Raw genomic sequence first — 6,000 nt, 5'->3', positions numbered from 1 at the left:
GCCTCAGTGCTCTTCCCGGCACAGTGGGGGCTGCACCCTCTGATTTGTGAGAAGAGGATCTCGCTAAGGAAGTTGGAGAACCTGGCCCGAAGGCATTTACCCTTTGTGTCCTTCCCCAGATTAGATCTCAGAAGTTGTTGCCTATTTCCTTCTCTTGTCACATGGTTCATATGAGAGCTGGGCCCACTTTTTGTTATTTTCATTCTCAGTCCAAGTGCTGCTTCTTCCTCCTCCCAACCCTACTTCAGTGAAAATGCCCCTGTATTCCAGCATCTAGTGGTATAACAAATTTTGTTGGGTCAGTGCCGGCTGACCTTGGCGCGAATTAAAATATATCAAAGATTCTGAGTTTTAAAGTTGTCAGGCCTCGGTTTCCATGAAGAGGAACTCTATTTTCACTCATACTCCAGCGAGAGATTAGCAGCTTGAAATCACTCTGACAGTGTCAGTTGCTCTATTGCATACCACAGGGAATTTTAATTCCAGCCTGTGAAATTGTAATTGCTTCTCAAGGAGAAGCAGGGAATCCTGGGTAATGGCCACAGCCAAGCTCAATGTCAGAGCTGCCAGTTGCTGCCACATTAGATATTACTTGTTGTTATTCAGAAATCACTCCAGCTTTCCATATGGGAAAGTTGAACTGGGGAGTGAAAGTAAATTAACAGAAACTGTCAGCTGTTCAGAACAGCACAGACAGCAGTATGACAGAGGTGGGTGACTTCCCATCAGAAAAGGTAACTTTTTCCCTTTTTTCGTTAAGATAAAGAGTTTCACAAAAAAATTTCATTACTTAAGGTACATGAGGTATATGGCTAAATGATGTCATTAGTAAGAAAAAAAAAAAAAATCTGGTCCATGGCATGATAAGATTAAAGTTGCCAATTTCTATTCACTCATTCCTGGAAGGAATGAGGCAAAAAAGTGGCCCAAAAGAGTAATTAAAATAATGAAGATAACAAGTCCATGTCAGGCTGATGTTTGCGATAGATTAAAATTACCTGCTATCAAAGTTAAACTGTCTGAGAAATTACTTCCTGGCTCTGTTTGGAATAAAGAGAATCTGGAACTACCACATCTGATTACAAAACATTTAGAGACAGGAAAGATTATCTGCAGAGGGGAGGACCTGGTACCTGTCACTGTCTGAAAACAGAGGAAGTTCTGACCAGTATTAAGTGGGTTCTGAAATTAATTGTTTTCCCTCTCCTGAAGGTCAAAAAGGAAAGAGAAAGGGCTAAATATAATTTCTTAGAAAAATATTACCAGTCTGGGACATTGCTTTTTTGCTGTAGACATTAGAGAAAATTCACATGCAGGCCTTACTTTTCCTCATCTGATAATTTTTAGAGCAAATTTCATCTATTAGAATTCCTTTTCCAGGTAAAGGAAATGTTCCCTTGGAAGGTACTGACTGGTACCCACCGCCCACCCCTTGCTGTCTTTCTGTAAGAGGAGGTGGTAAGTGTTTGAGTTGGTTTTCGTCATTGTTATTTCTGAGTGCTATCTTAATGTCAATTGTTGTAAACTAAGGTTGACTAAGTAATTGAAAATCTGATGGTATGTTACTTTCCTGTGCTGAGTAAAGTTTTGTGTTCCTCCGAGTTCCTTTGGCTGCCAAGAAGTGTTTGTTTTGTTTTGTTTTTCCTCCAAATGAACAAAATCTCTTTATTGTTTTAGGGAGATGGAGGGAGAGGGCTTGTTTTTTGTCTGTTTTTTTTTTTTTTTTTTTACAGGGTCTCACTCTGTTGCCCAGGCTTGCAGTGGTATGATCTCGGCTCACGTGGTATGTTCTTGGCCCACTGCAACCTCTGCCTCCTGGGTTCAAGTGATTCTCCCACCTTAGCCTCCCAAGTAGCTGGGATTACAGGCACCCACCACCACACCCAGCTAATTTTTGTGTTTTTTATAGAAATGGGGTTTTGCCATGTTGCCCAGGCTGGTCTTGAACTCCTGGCCTCAAGTGATCCGCTTGCCTTGGCCTCCCAGAGTGCTGCGGTTACAGGTGTGCACTGTATCTTCAGGCCAGGAAGGTTTTTGTTTGTTTGATGGTTTGTTTGTTGTCTCGCTCTGTCACCAGGCTGCAGTACAGTGGTGGAGTGCAGTGGTGCCGTCTCGGCTCACTGCAACCTCCGACTCTCTGGTTCAAGTGGTTCTCCTGCCTCAGCCTCCCGAGTAGCTGGGATTACAGGCATGCGCCATCATGCCCAGCTAATTTTTGTATTTTTAGTAGAGACAGGGTTTCACCATGTTGGCCAGGATGGTCTCGATCTCTTGACCTTGTGATCTGCCCACCTCGGCCTCCCAAAGTACTGGGATTACAGGCGTGAGCCACCGTGCCTGGCCATTTTTTTTTTTTCAATCCTGTTTTCCTGTTCCCATCCCCAATGTAATCTTATAAAAACCCAATTTGTTTGTGAGAGGTTTCTCTGGGTCATTAGAATGGGCCCCCAGAATACATAAAAAATGATATTGTTTGACAAATCAGCTGAGGTATGCTGGATTTTGTTTGTTTCACAGTGAAAGGCCAAGTGGTTCCTTTGCATAATATGTGTGCAGATACACTGTAGTCAAATTCCTAGGGTCTGCCTAGATATTTGGTGTGAAGAAGAGACACTCCGATTAGATTCAAAGGCCATGCCAAGCTCTTCCCCATTTCTCAGTGAACCTTTGAAAACTCAGGCAATTCAGCTCCTACTTTTTGGCAATCTGGCATTTAGATATGGTGGGATCTCATTCCCATTTTTCATTTATTTATTTGTTTGCTGAGTCTCCACTCTGGCATGGATAAACCAAGTGACCTAATGGTGAATACACTAAATACAACTGGACAGGTAAGTCCAGAGTCCTGCCCCAAAGCATCTCAACACCAAAGAGAATGTTAGGGATTCTTATTCAGAAATGTCCTAAACTAGAAGGGTGGCCTCGGACAAGTCACTAAACTCTCCTAACCTCAGTCTCTCCGTCTGTAAAATAAAGGAGTCCAACTCCATGCTCTATGAGTGCCTCTTGCTCTTACTCGAGGTTGGCGTGCGGGGTTTACCACTCCTGCCTCTTCAAGAAAGACCAGGCTCCAGATGAAACAGACACAATTTCCTTTCATCGAGCGCCGAGAAAGAGCAGTCTTTCTGTAAAACCTACTCAAATCTTAACTCAAATTTTAAATATTACTATAAGAAAATTTAAATTCCCTGACACATGACAGAGGAACAGAGGTTGTTTAGGACTGATGACCAGATGGCAACCGGTGGTGACTTTCTGGGGCTTTAAATTTGTGACTTCGATGTTAGGTTGCCACAGCTTTTTCATTTAATATTAATTGGAGCTACTGCTGCTCCTTAGATACACAGCTTGACTTTGCCATGGAGCGTGAGGGAAAGCTGGTGCTAAATTGCCTTTTTCCCCCCACTTTCTTTTTGACTAATATGTCTAGAGTCATTAAAAATATTCTTCTAACTAAACTGCAACATTTTTAGCTACTGAATTTTCTTGTAGCTTTTTATAATTCTGATGGCACAAGGCAATCTGGTTTGATGAGATTAAAATTTTTAGACTGGTATCCAACCAACTTCTGTTTTTCTAAAGATTGCTTTGAAATTTTCAACCTTTCTGCCTTCAAAAATCTTGAAGGATTTTGGGTTAAGAGGGAAGAAGAGAAGAGGGATCCCAGTTTAAGGCACATATGGGGTTAGGAGGAATGTATGAGAAGGAAAACTATCAGAGAATTGAGATGAAAAGATAACATCAGGGAAATATGGAAGTAGTCAAGGGCAACAGCCATTCCAGACCTTTCTTTGGGAGTCTGCAGATCATTCTGTTAAAAAGACACAAACCCCAACCCATCTTGAATGTTTCTCCACATAAAACATTTATATTTTATATTTTAAGTGGAATTTAAGAGATTCTTTACTTCCTGTGGTTGGGACCCAGACTCTATAAGCTCCATCTCCTGGTTCATTTTCTGTTTGACTTCTGATTTTACTCTTGAATATGGAACCAAATGAGACGTGATACTGACTATTCACCATTGTTTCCTGGGTGAGAGATTGTGCTATGATCAGGTTTCCTTACTCAGGCCCAAAACACAGGGTTGAGACCAAATTATAGTCTAGTTTTTCTGGTCTTGTGGACACCAAGTTTTAACACTTTAATGGGCCAATGATCAGAAATTTGGAGTTTTCCTGTGAAGTTTGGAATTAAGCGCCGTGAACCACGAAGTAGAGTCTATGGTAGCAGAAGCTCTCCGCTTACATCTCAAATGATACCAGGTAAGATTGCAGAAATCACATGGGTTGAAAAAACAAAAAACAGAAACAAAAAACCAGAAGCATCTGCCTTCCAAGATCACAGCCTGAGATAGTTATCACAAGTGGCTTTTTTTGTAAAGCGTTCGCATTCATTTATTAAGAATAGAGCACATGAATTGTTAACTGAACAGATGTAGTAAGAGAATTTGAGACACAGAAAATCAAAACCAGAAAGCTGGAGTCAATTATTTAAATTGCAGTAGATAAGGAGAGAAGGTAGCGGGTGCTGGAGGGATAGAGGGTTGCTAGGTTTCCAGAAGCTATTCAGTGTGGAAGTGTCCAAGCAAAGATTAAGTGGGGATCAAAGATGCTGAACTACAAAGACAGGAGCTTGCCTCTTACTGAGGCACTTTCTTAATTAAGATAACAAAGGGATCTGCACATCCTTTCCAGCTATGTATTACAGCGACTATTGCAAAACAAAACTCCATTATCGGCAACAGTAAGATAAGATCTAGGATCAGTAATAGCAACGACAAGAACAAAAGCCACCACCAACTGGCTAAGTTGAGGCTGACTACTAGCTCTCCTGGAAATGGACATATTTGGAAGCTCAGCAGTAGAAATTTCACTTTTCCCAAGCATGAGAAAGTGACTACTATGTTGCACGTTTCCAAAAGTGTCAATATAGGGTATGGTAAGGGCACCCATTGAGCAGGATTATCAATAGGAGAGCCAGCTAACCTCCATATCGTAACTGGTTATCTTTCCAAACATGAATCTCTTCATGGCCTGCAATGTTTACAAGCCTGTTTGGAAGCCTGTAGTGGCTCTCCCTTGACTACTGAATAAAGTCTAGATTCCTTGGCAGGGCATCAAAACCTTTCACAACATGACCTGAACTTATTTCTTAGTCTACTAGACGCTTCCCTTGTATATTACTACTGTTAAAACTTTTTAGTCATACCCAACATAAACTCTGTATCCATTAAGCAATAAATCTCCTTCTTCCCACTCCCCTCAGTTCCTGATAACCTCTATTCTACTTTGTGTCTCTATGAATTTGCCTATTCTGGTACCCCATGTAACTGGAGTCGTACAATATTTGTCCTGTGTCTGGTTTATTTCACTTACCCTAATGTTTTCAAGGTTCATCTGTGTTGTAACATTTCACTCCTTTTTAAGGCTGAATAATATTCCATTGTATGAATATACTACATTTTGTTTATGCATTCATTTGTCAATGGACTGTTGGGTTGTTCCCACCTTTTGGCTATTGTGAATGTTGCTATAAACATTGGTAAACAGACATCGGTTTGAGTTACAGCTTTTAATTCCTTTGGATATATAGTTAGGAGTGGAATATCTGGGTCATATGGTAGTTCTAGATTTAAATTTTGAGGCACCACTATTTTCCACAGTGGTTGCATCATTTTACGTTTCCACAGAAAATGTTTAAGGGTTTCAACTTCTCGACATCTTCACTAGCATTTGTTATTTTCTGTTTTTTTTTTTTTTTCAATTCAAATTTTATTTTAGATATAGGGGGGTGTATGTGCCAGTTTTAACATGGGTATATTGCATGATGCTGAGGTTTGGAGTATGGATCCTGTTACCCAGGTAGTGAGCCTAGTACCCAGTAGGTAATTTTTCAACTCACGACCCTTCCCTCCCTTCTTCCGTAGTAGTCTGAAGTGCTTAGTCTTCCCATGTTTATGTCCATGTGTGCTCAATGTTAAGCTCCCAATTATAAGTG

The sequence above is a fragment of the Mandrillus leucophaeus genome, unplaced genomic scaffold (assembly GCF_000951045.1).
Source record: "Mandrillus leucophaeus isolate KB7577 unplaced genomic scaffold, Mleu.le_1.0 Scaffold56, whole genome shotgun sequence".
NCBI lineage: Eukaryota > Metazoa > Chordata > Mammalia > Primates > Cercopithecidae > Mandrillus > Mandrillus leucophaeus.
Note: the sequence above shows the minus strand (reverse complement) of the source record.